General features: G+C 39.5%; 1 protein-coding gene across 1 annotated transcript in view; it reads right to left on the reverse strand.

Annotated features, from left to right (window-relative positions):
* The window catches only part of PJA2 (praja ring finger ubiquitin ligase 2), a 59,374-nt gene extending 47,042 nt beyond the window's left edge, over window positions 1-12,332 (reverse strand). The window contains exon 1 of the mRNA XM_012473937.3: window positions 12,197-12,332. The gene's annotated coding sequence lies outside the window, so the exon portion shown is untranslated. The remainder of the gene's footprint in view (window positions 1-12,196) is intronic.
* Between the last annotated feature and the right edge of the window lie 14,750 nt (window positions 12,333-27,082).

A 27,082-nucleotide genomic window follows, 5' to 3' on the forward strand; every position in this document is an offset into this window, starting at 1 on the left:
TACATTATGATTGCAACCTCATGAGAGACTTGAACCAGAATCAGCAACCAGGCTGGGCTCCTGAATTTCTAACCCACTGGGACTGTGAGATGATAAACGTCTGAGTTGCTATGTCTACTGCAGGAAAATAAGGAATGAGGTGAAGGCAAAATAAATGTCCAAAGAGTAAATAAAGTATCTATTTTGAATAACAATCAAAGCTTGTACTTAAATTATTTCTCACACTTGCATATTCTTTTTAATCTATCTTTAGATTTCTCCTATCTTCTACCCACAAGCACATGACTGCCTACATATACACACAACTGCAAAATCGTATAGTAGATCTTATTTACTAACTAGTAGATACACAATAAATAAGGAATGAGGTGAAGTTGTTCCTGTATTTTGCCGTAAATAATAATAATGAATTTCCTACATAACAAGTTACCTTCTTATCCTGCAACAGGTAACAATATACAAATAATGTAGAGCTGGGACTATAGCTGAACTTTATCCTTTTTTTTTTTTTTTTGAGACAGAATCTTGCTCTGTCGCCAGGCTGGAGTACAGTGGTGCGATCTTGGCTCACTGCAACCTCCAACTCTCTGGTTCAAGCAATTTTCCTGCCTCAGCCTCCTGAGTAGCTGGAATTACAGGCATGTGCCACCAAGCCCGGCTGTTTGTATTTTAGTAGAGATGGGATTTCACTGTGTTGGCCAGGATGGTTTCCTAACCTCATGATCCACCCACCTCAGCCTCCCAAAGTGCTGGGATTATAGGCTTGAACCACTGTGCCCAGCCTGAACATTTTTATATGTGTTGGTATGCATTTGTAAGATGGACTGCTTGACCATACCATATGCATATGTTTAGGCTTAGTAGGTGCTTCCAAAAAGCTTTCCAAGATGAATACAGAGATGTATATTCACAGCTGTAATATGAAAGTTGCTTCATATCCAGTTGCTTAACATCCACACCAACATTTGATATGGTTAATATTTTAGTTTTCATCTCCATTGTGTAATGATAACTTGTTTTAATTTGTGATTTCAGCCAGTTTATGAAACTTTGTTATTTACTTGGAATGTAAATTTCTTTTCTCATTTGTGGCTTTCCTTTTCAGTCTCTGAATATCTCTTTATGAATAGAAATTTTAAATTCCATTGTGCAGTTCATTGGCCCTTTATTTCCTTAGGAAATTTTCATTTTTGTTCCTTGCTTTAAAAAATATTTTTTTACCCCAGCATTATAAAGATTTCTCACATACAGAATATATAACATACTCCTAAATATAAAAAATAATAATATAATCCAAAAGAAATGTGATAACCTGATGAGACACACTCCAGAAAAGGATACTCAAACGGCTAAGAAACATATGAAAAGTTTTCTCACCCAGGCTGGAGTGCAGTGGTGTGATCTTGGCTCACTGCAACCTTAGCCTCTCAGGTTCAAGCAATTCTCCTGCCTCATCCTCCCAAGTAGCTGCCACCAGGCCTGGCTACTTTTTTTTTTTTTTTTTTTTTTTTCAGTAGAGAGAGGGTTTTACAATGTTGGTCAGGCTGGTCTTGAACTCCTGACCTTAAGTGATCCCCCCACCTCAGCCTCTCAAAATGCTGGGATTACAGACATAACAAGGCAAATGGCCAACAACTTTAAACCACAGGGGAAGGGCAGCAATCTCTGTCCTCCATTCTGGCTAGGGTGTGAATAAAAGAAAAAGATCTTCACTCCTAGAGTACAGTTAGGAAACAGTTTGTAGGACAGGTTCCTATGGCAGTATATTAAATATTTGCTACCACTGGGGAAGGGGCATAAAATCTCTCCTGCACAAAACCTACCTAAGATATGGGGTCAGGCATGGGGTTCATGCCTGTAATCCCCAGCACTTTGGGAGGCCGAGGCAGGAGGATCACCTGAGGTCAAGAGTTTGAGACCAGGCTGGCCAACATTGTGAAACCCCATCTCTACTACAAATATAAAACTAGCTGGGCGTGGTGGCACATGGCTGTAATCCCAACTACTTAGGAGGCTGAGACAGGAGAATGACTTGAACCTGTCAGGTGGAGGTTGCAGAGAGCTGAGATCACACCACTGAACTGCAGTCTGGATGACAAGAGTCAAACTCAGTCTCAAAAAAAAAAAAAATAAAAAGTATGAAGCAGAGTTTGGCTACCATGGAGAGAAGGTACAGCATCACTGGCCCTTACCCAAAAACAAGAGACACAGGGCTGGTGTAACACTGAGCACAGATGAAGAAGACAGAGAAAACTCTGCCTCCATTCCCGAGATAGTCAGCATCAAGAAACAACAGTCTACTGCTGGGGATAATGACAGCATGTGGAGAAACTTCGCCACTGAGGTATGGGCACATAGAGAAAGCTGAAAGTTGACAGTGAAGTAGGAATACTTAGAAAGATCAGGCACTTCAGCTGCCACACTAAGCATAAGGTAACACTAAGCACAATGTAACCACAGAAACAAAATCTAAACCCCACTCAATCACAAATTAGATGGAATCAACCCCACATCACACTAAAAGCCTAGCGGATGAAGAAGCAGACTCACATCCAGACCTAAGAATTATTTGCCACAATCTCTACTTTTCTGCATACAAAGTCTACCATTCAATAAAAAATTACAAGACAAAAAAGCTAAGGGGGAAAAAACCCTCTTTATCAAGAGACAGTAATGACAGAACCAGATAAAGCAATTAACAGAACTATCAGAGAAGAAAATTAAAATAACTATGATTACCCTGTTAAAGGCTCTAGCACAAAGGCAGAAACATACGGGAACACACGAGAAATTTCAGGAGAGATGAAAATGGAAATTCATAAAATAAAAAACACAGTAACAGAAATGAAGAATACATTCTATGGGCTCAGTAAAAAAACTAGGGGAGGAAAATTTTAGTGAGCTCAAGATATGTTAGGCCAGGCTCAGTGGCTCATGCCTGTGATCCCAGCATTTTGGGAAGCCAAGGTGGGCAGATCACTTTAGGTCAGGAGTTTAAGAGCAGCCAGACCAACATAATGAAACTCATCTCTACTAAAAATACAAAAAAATAGCGAGACATGGTGGCATGAGCCCGTAATTCCAACTACTTGGGAGGCTGAGGCATGACAATCACTTGAACTCAGGAAGTGGAGGTTGCAGTGAGCCAAGATCACACCAGTGCACTCCAGCCTGGGTGACGGACTGAGACTCTGTTTCAAAAAACAAAAAAAACAAAAAAAGATGTAAGTCAAAAGAAATGACCCAAGCCTAGATAAAAAATAATTTAAGTGAAAAGAAACACACGTTAAAAAACAACAGCAGCAACAAAAACCAGGAGCCTTGAAGAGTTGTGGGACTGCATTAAATGAACTACCATGTGTTTAACTGGAATCCCACAAAAAGAGAGCAAATGTTGGCGGGGCGGGAGGCAGAAACATTACAAGAGAAAGATACTGCAAATTTTCCAAACATTATTTAAAAGATCATAAATCCAAGAAGCTCAGTGATTCCCCCCCCCAACAAAAGCAGTGTAAATATAAAACACACAAAAAATGTACAAATATCTCAAGATGTAACATCCTTAACCCGCCATAAAAAACGAATGATACATACCTGTTATCCTAGTACTTTGGAATGCCAGGGCGGGCAGACCACTTGAGGACAGGAGTTTGAAACTAGCCAACCCTGTCTCTACTAAAAACACAAAAATTAGCCAGGCGTGGTGGCAGGAGCCTGTGATCTGAGCTACTCAGGAGGCTGAGGCATGAGAATCACTTGAACCTGGGAGGTGAGGCTTGCAGTGAGCTGAGATGGCACCACTGCACTCCAGCCTGGGCAACAGAGTGAGATTGTCTCAAAAACCACCACCACCGCCACCACCACCACCACCACCACCACCACGACCAATGACAGCCTAGGCACAGTGGCTCAGGCCTGTAATCTCAGCATTTCTGGAGGCTAAGGTGGGAGAATTGCTTGAGTCTAGAAGCTCCAGGCTACAGTAAGACAAGCTTGCATCGCTGCACTCCAGCTCAGGCAACAGAGCGAGACCTTGTCTCAGAAAACAAATAAATAAAATAAAATTTAAAAACCACTGATAAAACATATTTGATGCTGACAGTAGAAAACAGGAACTAAAGAATCACAGCCAACTTCCTTTTTGAAACTGTCCGTGTCAAAAGATAATAAATAGCATCCTTAATATTAGAAAAACACTGTGAACAAAAAATTTATATCCAGCAAAATCTTCCAAAAGAAAAAGTGAAACAAAGTTATTTGTGAGAGAATCTTCAGAACTTTGTTACAAGTAGACCTGAAGTGCAAGAAATGTGAAAGGAAGTTCTTCATGCAGAAGGAATAAGCACTGGAAAAGAGGCTACTATAATAAAGAAAATGACTTTTAATTTAACTTATACTAACTACTATAAATTCAAATTTAAAAAGCTACACTGGCTAATGACTATCATACTAGACAGCACAGAATACAACAAACATTACAAGGTATATGCATTTATGGCATTTGTAAAAGGTAAGACAGTAAGAACACAAAAGATAAGGAGAAATTGTAAATATTCTGTTGTAGAGCTCTGACACTATATAAAATGTGGTATGGCGGGGCGTGGTGGCTCACACCTGGAGGCCAAGGTGGGCGGATCACCTGAGGTCAGGAGTTCAAGACCAGCCTGACCAACATGGTGAAACCCCATCTTTATAAAAAATAAAATAAAATAAATGTGGTATAATATTTCTCCAATATAGTCTATTATTAAAGATGTATAATATAAATCAGAGAGAAGCCAATAATTTTTTAAAGAAGAGACAAAGTAAGTGTAAGTAATTACCCAATGGTGAAGATAAATTGGACTCAAAAACAGGGATCAGAGAGCACATAAGTAGAAAACAATTAAGGTCCTAGATTTAAATCCAACTACATCAATAATTATATTAAATGTGAATAGTCTGAAAACTTCAATTTAAAAACAGATTTTTCAAGATGAATTTAAAAAGGTTGTCCAGAACAAACTGACTTTAAATAAAAGACAGATTAAAAGGATGGAAAAGAATATATCATACAAACGCTAAAAGAAAGCTGGAGAGGCTATATTAATATTAGATAAAGTAGACTTTGGAATGAGGAATACTAATAGAGATAAAAAGGGCATTACATAATGATAAAGGAGTTAGTTTACCAAAAAGGTGTAACAATCCTAAATTTACATGCACCTAACAGGAGGTTCAAACATACATGATGCAAAAACGGAGAAGGAGAAATAGAAAAACTCACCATTTTAGTTGGAAACTTCAACTGTTCTCTCAATTATCAACGAAACAAGTGAACAAAAATTCAGTAAGGAAATAGAAGGCCTAACAAGCACTATAAACCCACTTGACCTAACTGGCATTTATAGAATACTCCACCCCTAAACAGCAGAATACACATTATTTTGAAGTGTACATGGAACATTTACTGAGATTAATCATTTTCTGGTCATAAAAACAAACATCAAAGAATTTAAAATAAATTATATAAAGAAAGAGACATGCAAAATCATCAAATATTTGGAAATTAAACAGCAACCTCTATGGGTCAAAGTGGAAGTCATATAAGAACTTAAAAAAAAAAATCACTGCATCAAATCGTGTGAGCGCCTCAGGCAGCACTTAGAAGGAAAAGAAAAAACGTCTCAAGTCAATGACCTAAGCATACACCTTAACAAATTAACATAGAGGAATTTAAAACCAAAGCATACTGAAAGAAATAGTAAGGAGCAGAAATCAATAAAAATAAAAATTTAAAAAAGCAATCAAATAAAAAGTTGACTCTGAAAAGATTAATAAAAAAAACCTGGAACCAAACAAATAAAAATCAGAGAGGTCACAATGCTAATAACAAGAATGAAAGAAAAAACATCACTGCAGATGTTTCAGGCATGAAAAGAATAATTAAGACACAACTTTATGACACTGAATAAAAATGAAGACAAATGCCTTGAAAGACAAAAACTACTAAAGCTCATAGAGTGAAAATGACTCATACAGTCAAAGACTAAAAGCTTTCAAGAAGAAATAGATAACCCTAATAATCCTGTATCTATTAGAGCAATTGGACTTATCCTTTGAAACCTTCCAACAAAGAAAACTCTAGGAGCAGAAGAGTTCACTTGCAAACTCTAAAAAAAATTTATAAAACAAATAATACAAATCCTAATAAAATTTTTTTCAAAAATGTAAGAAGAAACACTTCCCAACTCTATGAAACCGGCATTACAATTACATGAAAAAGTATCTTTCATGAACATAGATGCAAAATAAAATATTTCGCCAATTTATAAAAATGATAGTAGACAATACACCGTCACCAAGTGAGGTTAAACCAGAGAATGGAAGATGATTCAACATTCAAAAATAAGTTAATGTAATTCATCACATTAACAGAGCAACCAACCATATGATCATTTCAATAAATACAGTAAAAACACCTGACTAAACTCAACATCCACTCATGATAAAAACAAAAAACAAAACAAAAAAACAACCTTTTAGTCAGGCATGGTGGTATGCACCTGTAATCCCAGCTACTCAGGAGGCTGAGGCAGAAGAATCACTTGAATCTGGAGGGCGGAGGTTGCAGCGAGATGAGATCATGCCATTGCACTCCAGCCTGTGCGACAGAGCAAGACTCCATCTCAAAAATAAAAAATAAAAAAGAACAAAAGAACCAAAAAAAGAAAACCTCCCAAAAATCTAAGGATAGAATGGAAACATCCTCAATGTGATAAAAGGCCACTTGTCTTAGTCCATCAGGACTGTTGTAACAAGCTCCCCATAGACTGAAGTGGTTTATAAACAACAGAAATTTATTTCTCACAGTTCTGGAGGCTGGGAAGTCCAAAATCAAGGTGCTGTTAGATTCAGTCTTTGCTGAGGTCCACTTCCTGGTTCATGGACTGTAATTTTTTCACTGTGATCTCATATGGTATAAGGGGATGGGAGCTCTCTAGGACCCCTTTTATAAGCACACAAATCCATTAATGTAGGCAGAGGCCTCATGATCTAATCACGTCTCTGAAACCCCACCTCCAAATACCCTCAAGATGGGGATTACGTTTCAATACTATGAATTTTGAAAGGGACATAAGCATTCAATCCATAGCACCACTCTGTAACACTCAATAATGAAAGAATGAATGCTTTCTTCTTAAGATCAGGAACAAAAGAAGGATATCTGCCTTCACCACTGCTATTCAACATGATACTGGAGGTCTTAGCTAGTCTAATAAGAAAAAAAGATGGAGGGAGTTACATACAAATTGAGAAGGAATAAAATTGATCTATATTTGCAAATAACACGATTGTCTGCATAGGACAATTCCAAAGAACCTACAAAAATTTACTAGAATAAATAAATTTAGCAAGGTTTCAAGAATCAAAGTCAATATGCAAAAATCAACTGTATTTTTACATATAGTAGTAAACAACTGTAAACTAAAATTTAAGAAAATTATCCTTTATAATAGTATCAATTATTAAATATTAGATATAAATCTAACAAAATGAGCAACATCTTTATGCTGCAACTATAAAATGCTGACAAAGGAAATGAAAGACCTAAATAAATGGAGACAACCTGTGTTCATGAATTGGAAGACTCAAGATGTCAATTCTTCCTAAATTGATCTATGCATTCAACACAATCTAAATTAAAAGCCCTTCAGGACTTTTTGTAGAAACCAACAAGCTGCCTCTAAAAGTTTTATGGTAAAGCTAGAATAGCCAAGGCAATTTTGAAAAAGAATAAAGTTCAGTGAGTCATATTGCCTAATTTCAACACTTATTATAAAGTAAAAAAAAAAAAAAAAAAACAACTGACAACTTCAACTTAGTATTAGCAAAATTATAGGTGCAAAAATCAAGAGAATAGATAGTACAGAAACAGATTCACATATATGGTCAACTGATTTTTGACAAAGTTAATTCAATGGGGAAGAAAGTAGTCCCAACAAATGGTGCTATAACTACATATACATTTGAGAAGAAAATAAGCCTTGACCCTTACTACACACCATACACGAAAACTAACCCAAAATGGATAATGTGCCTTGAGAGAAAAGCCAAAACTAGAAAACTTATAGAAAAGCATAAGAATAAATCTTCACAACTTTGCATTAGGCAAACAGTTCTTAGAACACAGAAGCACAAATCATAAGAAAAAGTTGATTAGGGCCGGGCGTGGTGGCTCAAGCCTGTAATCCCAGCACTTTGGGAGGCCGAGGCGGGTGGATCACGAGGTCATGAGATCGAGACCATCCCGGTAAACATGGTGAAACCCCATCTCTACTAAAAATACAAAAAATTAGCTGGGCATGGTGGCACGTGCCTGTAATCCCAGCTACTCAGGAGGCTGAGGCAGGAGAATTGCCTGAACCCAGGAGGCGGAAGTTGCGGTGAGCCGAGATCGCGCCATTGCACTCCAGCCTGGGTAACAAGAGTGAAACTCCGTCTCAAAAACAAAAACAAAACAAAACAAAACAAAAAAAAAAAAAAAGAAAAAGTTGATTAGCTGAATTTATCAAAATTAAAAGCTCTTCTTTAAAGCTAGGAAAATGAAAAAAAAAATGCTTCAGATTGCAGTGTGTGTGTGTTTATGTGTCTGTGTGTCAAATGAGTTGCATAAAGAATGTATTAAAAAATGCATACAATTCAGTAAGACAAACTACCCATTTTTTTTTAAATGAGCAAAAGATGTGAACAGACACTTCACAAAGGAAGACGTATACTCGAGCAAATTCTCAGCACCATCAGTCATTCGGTAAATGCAAATTAAAATCCCAATATGATACTACTACATACCCACTAAAACAGCTAAATTTTAAAAGACTGAAATAACCAAATGCTGAGAATGACGTGGAGTAACTGGAACTGTCATAAACTGCTGCTGGATATGTAAGACGGGACAACCACTCTGGAAAACAGTTTGGCAGTTTCTTATAAGGTCAAACATCCACTTACCATACAATCCAACAAGTTCCCTTTTTAGGTATTTACCAGGAGAAAAAAATGTTCACAAAAATTCAGAATAAATGAATGTTCATTGAATAAATAAATGTTCAATAAATGAAGGTTATTAATAACAGCCCCAAACTGGAAACAATCCAAGTATCTGTAAACAGGTGGACTAGTCAAAAAACTAGTAAATCAATACCATGGACTACTATTCAGCAATAAAAAGAGATGAACCAGTTAAGTACAGAAAAACATGGATAATCCTGAAAAACATGCCAAGAGAAAAAGCCAGATACAAAGAGTATATATTACATAATTCCACTTATATGAAATTCTAGAGAAAATGATACCAATTTATAGCAACAAAAAGAAGATGAGTGCTTTCCTAGTACTGAGGGTGAAATTGTGATTGACTGTAAAATGCAACTTTGGGGAAGATGAAAATATTCTATATCTTAATTGTGGTATGAAAATATTCTACTTTTTTTTTTTTTAAAACATCCCACTCTTCACCGTGGTGGTGGTCACAGGGTACACATTTGTCAAAACAAAATACACTGTACATTTTAAATAAGTACATTTTATTGCATCTAAGTTATCCTCAATAAGGTTGATTTTCTAAGAGAGTGCTCTCACAGGAAAATATAAACCAGGGAATATTGGTGATGCCCACATATACCTACCTCAAAAGATGTCAAAAAATATACATAAGAAAACTCATTTATGGTTTTTTAAAATGTCAAAAACAACAACAACAATATAATCATCTTGGAAAGCCAAGACTAGAAGGAAATATTTTAATATCAGAGGCTTTACCAGAAGCTTCAGTAAACTTCATAATTAATGCTAAAACGTTAGAAGCATTTCCCCTTAAAGTCAGAAAGAACACCATGTTTTTAGCTATCAGTGCTATTAGTTTTTATCTGCCAGTGCTCAGTATCTTATAGGATGTATAACTGCAAAAGCAATGAGAAAAACGTGTAAGTTACAAAAATTAAAAAGGAAACCACAAAACTATGAATATCTCCTGATAATCAACTCAATAAAATAATTTGATACATAATAAACAGAAAACTCAAAAGCTTTCCTATAACTAGAAAAAAGAGAGAGAGAAAAATGTTACTGAAAGTCTCCATTCATCACACCAATCAAACCATAAAACAGCTAGGAATACTGGGAAGGAATGTTATACATATGAAGAAAAACTATAACTTTCCCTAAGAATATAAAAGATGTGAATCAAATGGACAGGCCACATTCTGAGGAGACAGACTCAGTACTATAAAGTCCAGATCTCTCCAAATGAATCTAAAATTTCAATATAATCTTATTCAAAACAGCTAAGAATTTTTAGTCGAGTCTAAGTTTACCTATAAGAAATGCATAAGAAACAGCCAACAATATTTTCAACAACAGTAATAGGGAGAAAGGGTTATCAAAATTTAAAATATGCATAATCTTTAACTGAGCAACTCCACTTATAGGAACCCATGCTTTCAGAAATAATCACACATAGACGAAGTTTACTGAATTAACAGTGGCTGACTGAATCAGGATGCAAGCAGGACTACAAATGGAAGCTGTACCTTTTACTTTACATTCTTCCACACTGTTTAATTTTTTTAAATCAAAGAAGAGTTAAAGTTTGTTATTAAACATCGATCAATAAATTGGAAAACTATTTTCATTATAAATTATTTGTGACAGCAAAAAGAAACTGCAATTAATTTAAATGTCTTTAAATAAGTGAATAAATTACTTATAGCCCATTCAAACTGATGAGATACCAGTTAGCCTTTTAAAAAGTACTAGGGAGACCTATATTTAACAAGAAAGGATGTTCAAGATATGTAATTAAGTCAATAAGCAAGTGGTATGCAAACATGTTTGGTATAGCCTCCCTCAAAAAACAAAACAAACCTTTACATGTACCTGTATGTGTTTAGAAGTGCATTTGTAAGAGGATTTTGAAATATGAACACTAATCTGTCAACTTTATCCTGGAGTGGGACTGGGGGATTAAAAGAAATATTCAAATTTTACCGAACGGTCCGTTATTTATATTGTTGACATGTACATCAAACTTGCACGTCTGTAATGAATTTTTAAAATTAAGTGGTTATCTCATACAAAAAGTGACATGAATCCCAGAAAACAATCACAACACTGAAAAATATAGATTAAACGTTTATTACTGTTATCCTCAGGTTTATTCACATACACTTCAAATGATCTGTAGCCTTCAGCAAAGGTGACTGCCATTTTAAAGAAATGTGACCAAATATTGCATGATAAAACAGAATACATTAAGCCTGTAATGAAAATTTTAAACTTCACAGAACCAGTAGACTCCAAAGAAGCGCCTATGTGGATGTAAAAATTTTTTTTTAATGTCCGGAGAGAGAACTCTCAGATTTATCTTCCTGCAAAATGACTATTTATCACCTCCCCTTTGCTTCAACTTGGTCTGAGCGTCTTTAGGCTCACCATTTTGAATGTGCGCAAAATGATCAACAGTCATCTGAGGGAGGCCAAATTAAAGGTGCATCTGCGAGAGGACCTCTGGCCTGACATTGCTAACTGGGAGCAGCCCTGGAGGAAGGGTGCTGATCCCGGGAGTAGAGCGACTGCTGCGGCTAGTGCGAGCTATCTGCGAGCCGAGCCTCACTGACAATCGGGGAAAATGCAGACGCCCAGCAGAGCGAATACGGCAACGGAAGGCTCCTCGGGGGAGGGGGGCTGCAGGCCTGTGGCGTAGTATGGTTCCGCTCTACGCGGGCTGACTGGAAACCAGCAGAAGGCGGGTGTGAGGTGTTGGTTGGGGGGCACACTCTTGGACAGTGGCGAGTGTCGGGGGAAGGCAGCGGGGTCCTTGGCCAAGTCACCAAGGACAGCAAAAGCAGCAGCGGGAAAGAGTGGCAGTGGAGACCCCGGATACCAACCTATGTCATCCGTCGGGGGGCGGCGGGCGCGACGCTCCCGGACAGGAGCGCGGCCCGAGTCGGGGCTGGACAGGGCCCAGGAGGCGAAGAAGGCCTCCCACGGCCATCAACCCCACCCACCATGGCCGGCGCAGCGGGCCAGGGACAGGCCTCGCTCCTTCCCGAGGAAAGAGACAGAGAAACTGAGGCGCTGAACGCAGCAATTTCCTCGCCCCGACCCCCACATTCCCGACAGCAGAACAAGCCAGATTGAAAAAAAAAACCCTCACCGAAATGTGCAGCGGCTCCGGAGCGAGAACAGCGCTCGAACCTCCACCCGCCACCACCGCCTTCTTCTCCGCCTCCGACTCCTCCCCCGCCGAAAGCGCAGCGGCTGGCGGCTGGCGGCTGGCGGCTGCGGCGGCGACGGCGGCGGCGGCGGCGGCGGCGGAAGCAGAGGCGGTGGCAGTGAGTCCCGCCCCTTGCGCCGCGGTGGAGGCGAGGCGGAGAGTACGCAAGCCCCGCCCCCGTGGCAGAGCTGACCAATCGGCGTACAGGGCCTCTACTGGGGGACAATTCATACGCCCAATCGGAACCTGAGGAGTGGGCTCACGTCAATGGTTGGGACGTGGCAGAAAAAGGGAAAAATACCTGGACCGTCAGTACGGCCTGCTCCCCCATATCCCTCAAGGGAACTTCACCAATTGGCTGAAGAGCGGAAAGACGAAGCCTACTCCGTCCCCGCCCAGCCGGGCCCACCTCCTTTCCCTGCAGCACTGCGACGTTTGGGGAGTGGGCGGAGCGTTGTGTTGGAGCTGAAACAGCGCGGCCTTTTGTGGTTTGGGCTGAGAGAAAAGGGCGGGGTCTCAGGGAAAGGGAAGGGGGTGTGGAGAACTAACAGAAAGACTGGCGCAGTTAGGCATTTTCGGAAATTCCAACAGCAACAACTAAAATGGAGGTATTAAAATCGATCCTGATTTGATTGGAAACGTGATTAACAGGGTTAGGGTCTCCTGGCATAAAGTTCAGTTACAATTCAGATATGAATGGGAGGGAAAAAAAAAACAGGAGGAAGGGATCATTTACCCACCCTGATCCAGGGCACTATATGGCGCTTTCCACCCTCGCCGCGCTGACCCTTGCCCCTCGCTTCTGATTCTGCTGGGGCGGGGTTCAGAGGAGGCCTGCCTTTCCTCTCTATAGCCTTGGCATGACCACAGCCTTCCAGCTTGTATCTTGAGGCTGATCGTTTGTCAAGCCGGGAAGTAACAGCTCCCATCACATGCAACCAAAATAAATACAACAGCTGTAGTCCCCGGACACCTTGCTTAATTTAAACCTGGGTAACAGTTTAGTTAATTATGTCAGTGATACAAAATTGTTTCTTCGTTCCGCACACGTTCTCTTTTTTCATCTTGAAACATGTCCGCTTCTCTGATTACAGTCCCTCTATGTTCACTTATTCCCCACCCCCGACCCGTCGCCCAGCGCCCAGGATATAGTCATTGCGACCCCTCCCCCACGAATTAAGAGCCCCACTTCTTGTACTGTACCCTTGACAACTGCAAACTCTCTTGCCAGTCAACTGAGTAATTTTTTCTCTGTTAATGGAAACAAATTATCCAAAATTTACTGTAGAAATTTAGGTTCTGAGAATTTGCCACACATTTTGTGAAATCCAGTCTGAATCCCAGCCCACTCCTGTAGTATATATCTTACCAAGAAACCATTCCTCACTTGATATTACTCTGCCTTTACACGTGTTGCTGTAGGAGTTCTGACTCTAACCATCCAAGTACGTCCCTCTTTGAAAAAAAAATCGTATTTTAATTACATTTCCCTAATTTCCCTTTAGGGTGTTCCAGATTGGCCAAATTGGATAAATTAACCTGTTCTGGAAGGCAAGGATTTCCAAATTTCAACCTTTTTCACACTGTATCTGTGTATATTACCCACTATCATGTTTTCTTTAAATAAATGTGTATTTTCTTTAATTTCTTTGAGAGAGATTTTATAAAAATAGTATAAATGGAAAACTAGCATCACCTATCATAAACTGAAAGTAACTGTAAGAAAAATGGATGGAAAACAATGTTTTTAAATGGTGGCTAGAAACTGTTGCCCACTAAAGGCACTAAGTCTAACTCTCTTTGTTAAAAGGGCGAGTTACCAAGCATTAGACACACATTAAAAATACAGCACTCAAATGATATTTTTATCATGATGTCATTAAAGGATAGTAAAAATAGAGCCAGAATAGCAATCACTTTCTCACTATATGAATCATTGTTTTTAATCCTGCATGCATGTCCCATCTACAGTTAACCAAGGCATCATAAGTGAACTATGTTACTCTGAGAAACACTGGTATGGAGGCTGAAAAAGCCTGTGCTCTAGAATCAAGCAGACATAGTCACATACTGGCTCCTGCATTTGTAGCCATGTGCCTCTGCGCAATCTGCTTTGTTCTCTGACCTTGATTTCTAATTTATTATAAATATGGGAAAGTAATAATACCCATTCATGAGTTGTATAGATTAAATAACCCAATCAATGTAAAGCATATCATACCCACAATGAAGTACTAAATACATTTTAGCTTATGTATTGTATTATTATATAGAGGTAATAGTATATATTATTAGCTTATATGTATTATTGTTGATTCCAGGATTGGAAAGTACTACCTAAGGCAATGGATTGAAGGTACTACATGATATACTGCAGTGGTTCCTAAAGAGTATTATAATTCCTACACCAACAGCACCAGCATTACTTGGGAACTTTTTTTAAAGGCAAATTCTGGCCACCTTGGCGGCTCTTGCCTGTAATCCCAGTATTTTGGGAGGCCGAGATGCCAGAATCACTTGAGGTCAGGAGTTCAACACCAGCCTGGCCTACATAGCAAAACCCCATCTGTACCCAAAAATACAAAAATTAGCTGGGCATGGTGGCACACACCTGTAGTCCCAGATACTCAGGAGAATCGCTTGAACCCTGGAGGCAGAGGTTGCAGTGAGCTGAGATCGTGCCACTGCACTCCAGCCTAGACACAGAGCAAGACTGTCTCAATAAAAATAAAAATAAAAAACAAATAAATACATGAAATTCAAATTATCAGGTTCAGCCTCAGATTTGAAGCAGAAACTCTAGGTATATTGCCCAGGTATATTTTTTTACAAGTCTCCCAGCTAATTCTGATATACATAAAGTCAGATGACAACGAATTTAAATAGAAGAAGGCTTGGTCAAGGAGTGGGAGGGTCTGTGTTCTAATCATAATCTTGGAGTGATGTCAGCCAAAATGAAGATGTAAGGACCTCTGAAAATTCTCTTCAGCAGTGAGAACACTGGCAAAATTGTCAGAACTAACTTTTACAGCACTCTGAAAATTTACCAAAGATTTGCAGAAATCCAGGGAGCATTTATTCAAACAGTGGAATCTCTACGAAAAGCCAGTTTGGGGCCATTTTGACTTGCCCTTCTCTAATAACGACATGTCCTGCTCCACTGTAGCTTTGAAAACCAGCGGCCCACAATTGTGAAAATGAGCAGGCTGGTAGCCAGCAGGGGAAGTAGAATGGTGTTGGAGCTATTTTAAAGAGTCTAATTTCCAGAGAACTGTCATTATTTGACCTATCTGGTCGTTCTGCAGATCTTGCAAGGCTGCTATTATTTGATTTCACTCCAGACTCACCCTATGCAAAGACTTTTCCCCAGGGGTCATTTGTCAAAAACAAAAACATTGATTAGCTTTGCCACTGTCTTAGACAGTGGAAACAGTTGGGGACAAAGACAGCTTAACCAAACACTTGAAAATGATGTAGGGCAACTGGGCCCCAAAACTGGGGCTTAGCCCAGGAAGTTTCTTTGCTTCACCCAGGGAATAATTCAATGGCAAGCTGCTGGTGTTAGATAGCAATTTTTATTGAAGTGGCAGTGTACAGCAGCAGCAAAGATACTGCTCCTTCCAGAGCAGGGCTAACCCATGGGCAGTGTGCCTGGAGTAGCAGCATATGGGCTGTTGGAAGCTGTATTTATATTCACTTTTAATTATATGCTAATTAAGAGGTGTGTTATTGAAACTTTCTAGAAAAGGGGTGAGGATTTTTTGGACCCATATAAGGTAACTTTCAGGCCATTGCCTGAAAGTGTGGGCAGCTAGAGGTCAGTTGTGTTGTCCTTTGCTGGTTTCAGCCGGCTTCTTTACTGCACTCTGTTTCTATCAGATCCTGCTCTGATAAGCACAGTAGTGACAGGGGCAGTCACCAGTGCTCAAAAAACAAGTCCTGCTGATCTCCTACCTCAAAAAGAAAATCTGGAGAATAAGATGTCCATAGTAACTTTGGAAAACTCTGATATGGTTTGTCTATGTCCCCACCCAAATCTCATCTTGAATTTCCATGTGTTGTAGGAGGGATCTGGTGGGATGTGGTTGAATCTTGGGGGCAGGTCTTTCCTGTTTTGTTCTCATGATAGTGAATAAGTCTCACAAGTTCTGATGGTTTTTAAAAGGGGAGTTTCCCTACACAAACTCTCTTCTCTTGTCTGCTACCATGTGAGACATGACTTTTACCTTCTGCCATGATTGTGAGGCCTCCCCAGCCATGTGAAACTGTAAGTCCAATAAACATCTTTCTTTTGTAAATTGGCCAATCTCAGGTATGTTTTTATCAGCAGTGTGAAAACAGACTAATACAGTTACTTGGTACCAGTAGAGTTGGGCATCTCACACACATGCCCACCACTATGACTTGGGTCATACACTCAGGAAATACCTGTGAAGACCCCAAGCATTCCCCTTAGGCTGACCCTGAGGCTCTATATAAGTAGGAAGTGAAGGATAAGGGAGAGTTATTAACTGCCTGCCTTAGTGTTGAAGCCATGCTTCAGTACATACACATGGACCCTCAGTAAACACTGGGAGATACGTTGTTTCCAGACCTTTAAGAAAATATGCGTACTCATTAGCAGAACACTAAGCTAAGCAATCAGAAACATTAAACTAAGGAAGCAGTATGAGTGGCCACACAGGGCAAAGATTATAGACTTCACAGAAGTAGTTCAGAAAAGTGACAAGCTGGGCGTGGTGGCTCACACCTGTAATCCCAGCACTTTGGGAGGCTGAGGCAGGTGGATCACCTGAGATCAGGAGTTCGAGACTAGCCTGACCAACACGGAGAAACCTTATCTTTACTAAAAAATACAAAATTAGCTGGGCATGGTAGCACATGCCTATAATCCCAGCTACTTTGGAGGCTAAGAAAGAGAAAAAGAAAGAAAGGAAAGAAAGAAAGGAAAGAAAGAAAGAGAAAGAAAAGAGAAGGAGGGAAGGAAAGAGAAAGAAAAGTGACTAAACAAGCAACAATAAACAGCAGCAGCAGCAACAACAACAACAAACCAGGAAGGAGAAAGACTCTGTTTTCTGGAGTTGCCATATTATTATTTTTTTTCAATATACAGCAGATTATACATTTGGAGAGATAAGGTTTGCATGGGAAAACAACAGTGAACAAAACAAGACAAAATATAAACAGCTAAGAGTTAAATGACAGGATCTAGCAGTTGAAAAGCTGATGGGTTTTGGAGTATTCAGCCAAAAGATTCTATCCAGGAGACAAGACTTGAAATGATCTATGGAAGTAGAATTTTCATAATATAAGGGGGAATCTTTAGGCAAGGGCACTACACAAAGACAGGCATGGAGACAGACAAGGCTGAGTGTGTTCATGGGAAAGTAAAACTTAGTTCAGTCAAATGACAGGCTAATATTAAATGGCAGAAAGTATGGGACCAGTTATTTCTTTCTCTTATGTGGGGTGATTACACTGGAAAATGTCCTCTAAGGGAAATAGTGGCTTCTCTAGCAAAAAAAAATTAAAAAAAAAAAAATTTAAGCCCTATTATAGTTCAATCATTTCTTTCTTTTTTTTTTAAAAAAAAATTATTTTATTTTAGGTGCATACTATATCTGGCATTTCTCCCATGTTATCCCTCCCACCCTCCCTTCCCTCCCCACCCCCCATTGTCTTTCCCCTACCCCCTCCAACTGTGCCCTGTGTGTGATGCTCCTCTCCCTGAGTCCACGTGTTCTCGTTGTTCAACACCCACCTGTGAGTAAGAACACACGGTGCTTGGCTTTCTGTTCTTGGGTCAGTTTGCTGAGAATGATGGTTTCCAGATTCATTCAAGTCCCTACAAAGGACCCGAATGCATCGTTTTTTATGGCTGCGTAGTATTTCATGGTGTATATGTACCACAATAATAGTGGGAGACTTCAATACTCCACTGTCTATATTAGACAGAACGAGACAGAAAATTAAAATTATATTTTTTTAAATAATTAGTCTTTCACTAGACTGAACAAGAGAAAAAGAAAAAAGACTCAAATTCCTAAAATCAGGAATGTTAGAGGGGACATTACTACTGACATTACAGAAAAAAAAGTTACCATAAGGAAATACTGAGAACATTTGTATGCTGAGAGGCTAGAAAACCTAGATAAAATGACAAATCTCTGGAAAGACACAAACTACTAAAACTGACTCATGAAGATACAGAAAATGTAATCTTAGCCTTTTCATTTATGACCTTGGGTTGATTATTTACTTTGCTTGAGCTTTAGTTTCCTGAGCTAGAAAATAGAGATAATAACATAATACTTGTGTCATAGCATTTAAATGAGGTGGTGACTATAGAGAGGTTTTATTAGTTATATATTAGTCACTGTAATAAACAAAACTCTCAAGTCTTAGTAGCACCACACAATATTGTTTATTATTAAAAGCCACTTAGCAGGATGAGTGGGATGCTTTGCTTCACATTCAGGAACCTGAGATCTATCATCTTTAGCATGTGCCTTTCATTATCAGTCTGAGCCTCAATATCCAGCCAATAGAATGCAGGAAGCATGGAGGAAGTGAGTTTGAAATATTTCTGAGGTTTTTATTGATCTAGCAGGCAAGTCATTGTCATTAGCAATCATGATCTGCTGCAGATCACCTTGACTCTGTGGAGGCTTTCTGTTGGGCTATGTTAGAATTGCTCTATTTCAGTTTTGCCTTTATTGCTAGGACATATTCCTTATTCCTAGGTCGTGGTCCTGACTCACAGTTACCCTTCTGGGGTCTCAACTGAAAGCCTGGGATATTTACCAAGGTCTCACTCTCTCTTGGCAGGACTTACATTCCTATCTTTGACTCCTGGGCCATATGACTGCTAAAACCTTCTCAACTTTTTATTATAGTTTCAGTTGGTATTTTCTTCTGGTATTTTCTGTAGTCTTGCTCTTTGCATAAATCATTTAGGAGTCAGCTGATAACTTGAGGGAAACTTGTATGAAGATTTTAAGTTTATTTCTTTGCAGTTTTCTCCTCTTGTGGGTATTTCCTCTCGAGTTCAGCCATTTTGGCAACCTTGCACTCTTACCTCTCTCTCTTCTGTGTACTAAGGGTCCTAGGTACATGCCACTTTCTGGTTGAACTATTCTTGGTATTACAATTTGGCAAATTTGGTAAAAACCGAATTGCTCTTAAGGAAAAGTCAGTGTGAATGTGAAGCTCACTTCATGCGTTACCCTTTTCTCAAGGATCATAGGCTCTCAAGTCTGTCCAACATTGCTAATTTTTTTCCAACATTGCTAATTTTTTTTTTCTTTTTGAGACAGAGTCTTTCTCTTTCGCTAGGCTGGAGTGCAGTGGCACAATCTCAGCTCACTTCAACCTCCATCTCCCAGATTCAAGCGATTCCCCTGCCTCAGCCTTCTGAGTAGCTGGGACTACAGGCGCATGCCACCATGCTCAGCTAACTTTTTTTGTATTTTAGTAGGGACAGGGTTTCACCATGGCCATGATGGTCTCGATCTCCCGACGTCATGATCCACCCGCCTCGGCCTCCCAAAGTGCTGGGATTACAGGCATGAGCCACCGCTCCTGGCCAACATTGCTGATTTTTTATGGCTTCAAACATTTGTTGTATATATTTTCCCAGTGCTTATTGTTGCTGTAAGTGGGTAAGTTAGTCTGATAGGAGTTAATTAGTAGCAGAATTCAACCAGAAGTCCATCAGACAGTTGTTCTAAAGTTTTAACAAGGAAATACATTTTTAAAGTCCAGACTCATGGTTCTTTAGCAGTATAATTCCTTCCAATTCTTAATAAATTTCTGATATTTTTCCTTTTAGGCAGTTCTATGAGTCATTCGCCATATTCAAAGTTCTTTCCTAGATTTAATTCTCAAGTCTGGTTTAATTCTTTGCTTCCTCATTTCCATGTCTCTCTCTTTCAATTTAATGGTTATTATACCTTGATGACATCAGGCTTGGAATGGGAAAGCCATGCTCTTAAACTGAATTTTTTCATAAAGCTTGGTCTTAATTGGTCTTTGTTGATCAAAACCTTTCTTGGTTTTTAGCTGACAGTTTAGGGTCTAGTAGTGGAAGTTCACTTTTCCAGTCATTTGCAGTCCCAAACTTCTGGAATGTCTGTTTCACTTCTATCTGTAAATAGCCATTTCTCACCTGAGCTTATCTCCTTCACCTCATACTTTGTTAAGCAGTCAATAATAATACACACTTCAACTATTCTATAGTTTTCAAACCTTTTCCCCTGGAGTTTCAGAGTTTGCAGGCACATAGTCAAGTATATGACTCTCAAACGACCACAGTGATAGACAATAAGAACTGGCTTCTTCAACCTTCATTACAAGCTTTTAACATGCCTTTAAGTATGTGAGACAGCATTTCTTAGGATTCCATTTCTTAGATTCCTTTGCTGTTAGGCTGCCAGATAACATTTAGGTTCTGCCAATTACATGCACCCACATGAGATTTGGAAGGTGAAGTGAATGTCATAAGTCAAAGCTACCATTCCGCTGTTTTGGCTGTTTCTGCTGCAGACCCAATCTGGAGGAATTGAAATTATCTCTAGCAGCTGTGGCAAAGATCTAGTGACTGATATTGAGTTCTGTGGCAGTCCAGAGTCAGGTTGGGACATCATCTTGTTGGTATGAATTGTGCTAGAGATTGTGTGGCACCGGAGCTGGGAGTGACATAAAGTTTTCCTTGAATTGCCAAGCAGCTTTTGGTGCTTATGGTAAGGGCACAAGTTCTTTTGGCCCAGTACTGTAGTGTGACTTTAGGGGTAGCTTGTGGAAGCTCATATTAGAGCGTATTTCATCAGCCTTCCCAACAGCAGTGTGAGACATTTTATAACAGTAATACGCTTCTTTTTCTGACTAAACTTCCTAGAATGGGTTAAGTTCTCTACAACTATTTCTAAATGATACAGTAGGTAACCTGGTTTTTTTCTGTCAAAAAAGTTTTAGTACATTTTCTCTTTGTCTTCTAAAGTTTTGCAACAATTTGTTCTAAACGTGGATTTTTTTTAAACTCATATGCTAAGCATTAGGTAAATCCTATTCTGTATAAATACTTAAATCTTTGAGCCCAGGGAAATTTTCTTATATTATTACATTGATAATTTCTTTCATTCTCTTTTCTTTTCCTCTCTAGATATCTTCCAATTGTTTTCTCTCACTCTTTCATCTTCTTTTTGTTCAAATTTCTTGGAGAATTCTTAAACTTTATATTTTATTACTTTTATTGACTTTTTCTTTTGAGACAGAGTCTCACCTTGCTGCCCAAGCTGGAGTGCAGTGGCACCATCTTGGCTCACTGCAACCTCTTCTTTTGGGGCTAAAGTGATTTTCCTGCCTCAGCCTCCTGAGTAGCTGGTATTACAGGCGTGTGCCACCACGCCCAGCTAATTTTTTGTATTTTAGTAGAGACGAGCTTTCACCATGTTGCCCAGGGTGGTCTCAAACTCCTGAGCTCAGGTGATCTGCCTGCCTCAGCTTCCCAAAGTGTTGGGATTACAGGCGTGAACCACCACACCTGGCCAGCATTTTTCAACTATTGTCTTTTTAATTCCTATGATTTCTTCTTTTTCATGCCATATTGCTCTTATATTATGGATATAATATTTTCTTGAATTTCTCCAAAGATTCTTTTTTTTTTTTTTTTTGAGACAGAGTCTCACCTAGGCTGGAGTGCAGTACAAAGATTCTAGTTAGAGTTTTTTTTCCTTTGCAAAGATTCCTTCTGTTCCTTGAACCATGTTGGTTTCTTTCAGTGTCATTCACAGTATTTTTTAATTTTAATATTTCTGTCTTATTTTAAACTTTCTTCAAATAGGTGATAATCCTTTATTTGTGTTATTTGAATAATAAATTAATTGGAGGGTCCATGTACATGGGTGGGACTTGCTGTCAGGCTTACTTCAAGGGGAGCTAACTGTTTTGCTGGAAAAACCTTAAATACTAGAATGCCAAAACTTTGCTTCAGGGTTGTTACATTTCTTCTTCTTCTTCTTCTTTTTTTTTTAGACAGAGTCTCTCTCTGTTGCCCAGGCTGGAGTGCAGTGGCACAATCTCGACTCACTGCAACCTCCACCTTCTGACCTCTTGGGTTCAAGTGATTCTCCTGCCTCAGCCTCCTGAGTAGCTGGGATTACAGGCACATGCCACCACGCCTGGCTGATTTTTGTATTTTTAGTAGAGACAGGGTTTCACCATGTTGGCCAGGTTGGTTTCAAACTCGTGACCTCAGGTAATCCACCCACCTTGGTCTCCCAAAGTGCTGGGATTACAGGTGTGAGCCACGGCGCCCAGTCTAGGACTCTTACATTTCTTTCTTTCTTTTTTTCCTTCCTTCCTTTCTTTCTTTCTTTTCTTTCTTTCTTTCTTTTTTTGAGAAAGAGTGTTGCTGTATCACCAGGCTAGAGTGCAATGGTGCCATCTCAGCTCACTGCAACCTCCCCCTCCCTGGTTCAAGTGATTCACCTGCCTCAGCCTCCCGAATAGCTGGGATTACAGGTGCCTGCCACCATGCCTGGCTAATTTTTGTATTTTTAGTAGAGATGGGGTTTCATCATGTTGGCCAGGCTGGTCTTGAACTCCTGACCTAGTTATCCACTCACCTCGGCCTCCCAAAGTGCTGGGATTACAGGCATGAGCCACCAAGCCCAGCAGGACTGTTACATTTCTTTAGAGAAGAAAAACACCTTTAACTTCTCTGTATGGGAGAATAGACACTTGGCTGTTTTATTTTTCTACACAGAATTTCATATGAGCTGTTTTCCAATAGAGTAGCCACTAGCCACATATGGCTATTGAGCACTTGAAATGTGGCTAGTCTTAATTCAGATGCATGGAAGTATAAAATACACACCATATTTTGAAGATTTAGTGTGCTCTGTCTATATATATATATATGTATATATATCTCATTAGCAATTTTATATTGATTACATATTAAAATATTAGTGTCTTACATGTTAGTTAAATAAAATATATTAAAAATTATTTCACCTATTTCTTTTTACTTTTTTAAATTGGGCAACTAGAAAATTTAAACATATATGTGACTTACAGTATCTATTGTTCAGTTTAAATAAAGCTTTCAATGATCTCTGTTTACAGTTCTATATCTTACTTCTGCCTTTTGTAATGCTAATACCTAGCATTCCGATATCCTGAATATCGCTGGTATTCTTTAAGTTTGCTAGTTTCCCATCTCAGCTATAACTCTTCCCAAGAATCCTTGGATTTTTAGCTTTTTCTGCCTGGCCCTAACAGTTATAGTCCTCCATTTGAATTTTTTCTTAAAATTTCTTGAAATCTCTCATGTGCTGATATTCTTCTTCTCATTATCTTTGTTATTTAGGTTTTATGCTTTTAAATCTTTGAAATATTATTTTAATGTAGATTCAGGAGGAATAAGAGATAACATGGTGCCTCCTACATACTCTTTGACTTGTAGATTAAGCCTAGAGGACTTTCTCTAGTTTGTATGTCCAGGTATGTCCTCAGCACTACCTAGCACAGAGCACTGTGTGAACAGAAGAGATTCATTTAACATCTAATAAATCTCACACTTGTATGAGAAAGAGATTGCAAAGTCAAGGTGACAATGATGAATTCTATTTGCTTATGATGGGAACAGCACCCTTTAGGGTTGTAATTAACCAAAACCAGCTGATTAAATAAGAAAAGGAAATTACTGGAAAAATACTAGGTAGCCTCTAGAAGACTGAAAAATCAGACTTGGGAGACTTACAGGAACAGAGGGAGGCTAGGTACATAGACTCCTAGCCTGAGGCAAGCTGCCTAACCAGGCCGGTGAGGACACTGCTACCACTCCACTGAGCTCGGCTGACACAGCCTGCACCAATGCAGGATGGTGCTTCCAGCAAGTCTGCCACTCAAAACTGGCTGCTGTTGCTCCCAAAACAGTCTTCCCTGACCATGCTTCCTTACACCACTAGCTTCTGAGTAAAAGTCGCTGGAGGGGTAGCTGATTATTAGAGCCTAATCATGTGCCAGTGGAGGGTAGGAGAGCATATAGTTGATATTTTCTGCTACTATACAGTAATGGGAAGTTCGGCTTCCGCTTAAGATTTGTATGGCAGGGAATTCCTCAAACAGGAAAGAAGTTCAGATTCCAGGAAGGCCACAGGAATGACAAATGCCCATGGCAGGGCACGTAGCCAATATCAGAACAAACTTTCAGCATAACTCTTAAAAATATCATAAGAATGTTTAGTACCTTTAAAATATATATTCTAGGCTGGGCGCAGTGGCGCATGCCTATAATTCCAGCACTTTGGGAGGCCAAGGTGGGCGGATCACAAAGTCAAGAGATTGAGACCATCCTGGCCAACATGGTGAAACCCTGTCTCTACTAAAAATACAAAAATTAGCTGGGTATGGTGGCAAGTGCTTGTAATCCCAGCTACTTGGGAGACTGAGGCAGGAGAATCGCTCGAACTCAGAAGGCGGAGATTGCAGTGCACCGAGATAGCACCACTGCACTCCAGCCTGGCGACAGAGTGAGACTCTGTCTAAATATATATATACATATTCTAATTGTAGTAATTGCAAAATGCCAAGGCAAATAGGCTATGAGATCCATAGCACGATATCATCTGTTAGTGAAAAGACAAAAAATTCTGAAGAATTTGAAGGAAGGATCAATATTGATTGGTCCAGCTTTTTACACAATGCAGACATCCTTTCCCAAGGTCTATTCAGCACAACAATATTTGGGGAGCTTATTGAGATAAGGTTTTATTCCAACTCTGAACTATAAGAAGTAGAATGTTAGAAATTTCTTTCTTAAGTAAGATAAAATCTTCCTCCTTTATTTATTTATTTATTTGACAGATTTTCACTTTTATCACCCAGGCTGGAGTGCAGTGGCACAATCTCAGCTCACTGAAACCTCCACCTCCCCGGTTCAAATGATTCTCCTCCCTCAGCCTCCCAAGCAACTGGGATTACAGGTATGCACCACCACGCCTGGCCAAAACCTTCCTCCTTTATAACATCCACCCATGAGTTTTAGATCTGATGGCTGTAGTTATTCAGAGTAGAATATAGTAGTTAAAAGTTTTGTCTGGCTGAAAGCAGTGGCTCACACCTGTAATCCCAGCACTTTGGGAGGCCAAGGCGGATGTATCACCTGAGGTGAGGAGTTTGAGTCTAGCCTGGACAACATAGTGCAATCTCATCTCTACTAAAAATACAAAAATTAGCCGGGAGTGGTGGCATGTACCTATAGTCCCAGCTACTGGGGAGGCTGAGACAGGAGAATTGCTTAAACCCAGGAGGCAGAGGTTGCAGTGAGCCAAGTTAGCACCACTGCACTCCAGCCTGGGAGACAGAGTGAGACTCTGTCTCAAAAAAAAAAAAAAGTTTTTTCTGTAGTCCGTATTTATTTCTTACTCACTGGGTGACCTAATTCTTGTTTTCTACATCTGGAAAATGAAGAGTATAACAGTACCTACTCCTAAAGAGTTATTGTGAGGAATAGTGCAATAATTAGCAGTTAGGTGAGTAACTAGCACATAGTGAGCATTCAATAATTAGTGACAATGATCACTTATTAGATGATGATGATGATGACTGAGGAGAGCAAAGATCATCTGGTGGCCAACAAGCAGACCATCCAGAGGCAAAATTCCTTCACTGAGGAATTCAGTAGCAATTAGACTTCCCTATTACCTAAAGTAGGCATCTGATTCCAGATGTCTTTTCCAAAAATGTATAAGTAACTAGAATTTATATACGTCTCCAGAATGCATGCATGTCGAGACTTGTACAACCCTTGCTAACCCCAAAATATCTACAAATGTAATCATTTGTCATGACTTACTTGGCTAATATGGTTTAAATTACTCTTACACTCCCACTTGAAGGTCCATAAATACCCCTAAGGAAAAATTCACTGTGGCGTGCTCAGTCCTCTTTTGCTGAGGCGCCCTGCTGCACCCTCCTGCAGCATTCTTTTTATCTCATAAAACTGCCATTGCAAAATTATAACTGAGACAGTAAAAGAGATCTGACCAACTTCTTGCCTGTGGACTGCCTTTGTAGGACTAACAGATTAGGCACAAGAGTAGAAATTATGGTTTAGGAGTCATGCAGCTGGAGGCTATAAGATTCCGACCCTCCCTAAACTATTCCTAAAATCAGTGCTTGAGATATTTTGCAGAACCTGCACTTAATGGATGAGCTGGCACCACCCAAATCCATAAACCTACTCATCTGATCTTGTGACCTCCATCCAGGAATTACTTAGCACAAGAGGACAGCTTCAACTCCCAATGATTTCATCTCTGACCCAACCAACCAGCACTCTTGACTCACTGGCCTTCCCCCATACACCAAGTTATCCTTAAAACCTCTGTTCCCCAAATGCTCAGGGAGATTGATTTGAATGATAATAAAACTCTGAACTTCTGCACAGCTGGTTCTGTGTGAATTACTCTTTCTCTATTGCTATTCTCCGGTCCTGATAAATTGGCTCTGTCTAGTCAGTGGGCATCAGGGTCTACCTATCAGGCAATTATACTAATACAACTTTCCTTTTCAAATCTATACTGTTGTTGTTAAATTCTTACCAACCCATAAGTTGATGACTTTCCAATGCCGGGACTCTGACACCCTGCTGGGCATCTTGGTGGCCTGTATGGAGACTTTACTGAAAATTTCCCTTTTTCGTTCTCGCTGCTTCCCTTGGTAGGCTGGTTCTTTACACATGGGAATTCATCAATTCAACGTCAAATCCCTGACCGAGGCCACTCTTTGGTGGGATCCTGAAGCCCTAGAGAAGGGATA

This window comes from Aotus nancymaae, unplaced genomic scaffold, assembly GCF_030222135.1.
Source record: "Aotus nancymaae isolate 86718 unplaced genomic scaffold, 86718_ANA_hifiasm-v0.15.2.pri h1tg000014l, whole genome shotgun sequence".
In the NCBI taxonomy this organism is placed as follows: Eukaryota; Metazoa; Chordata; class Mammalia; order Primates; family Aotidae; genus Aotus; species Aotus nancymaae.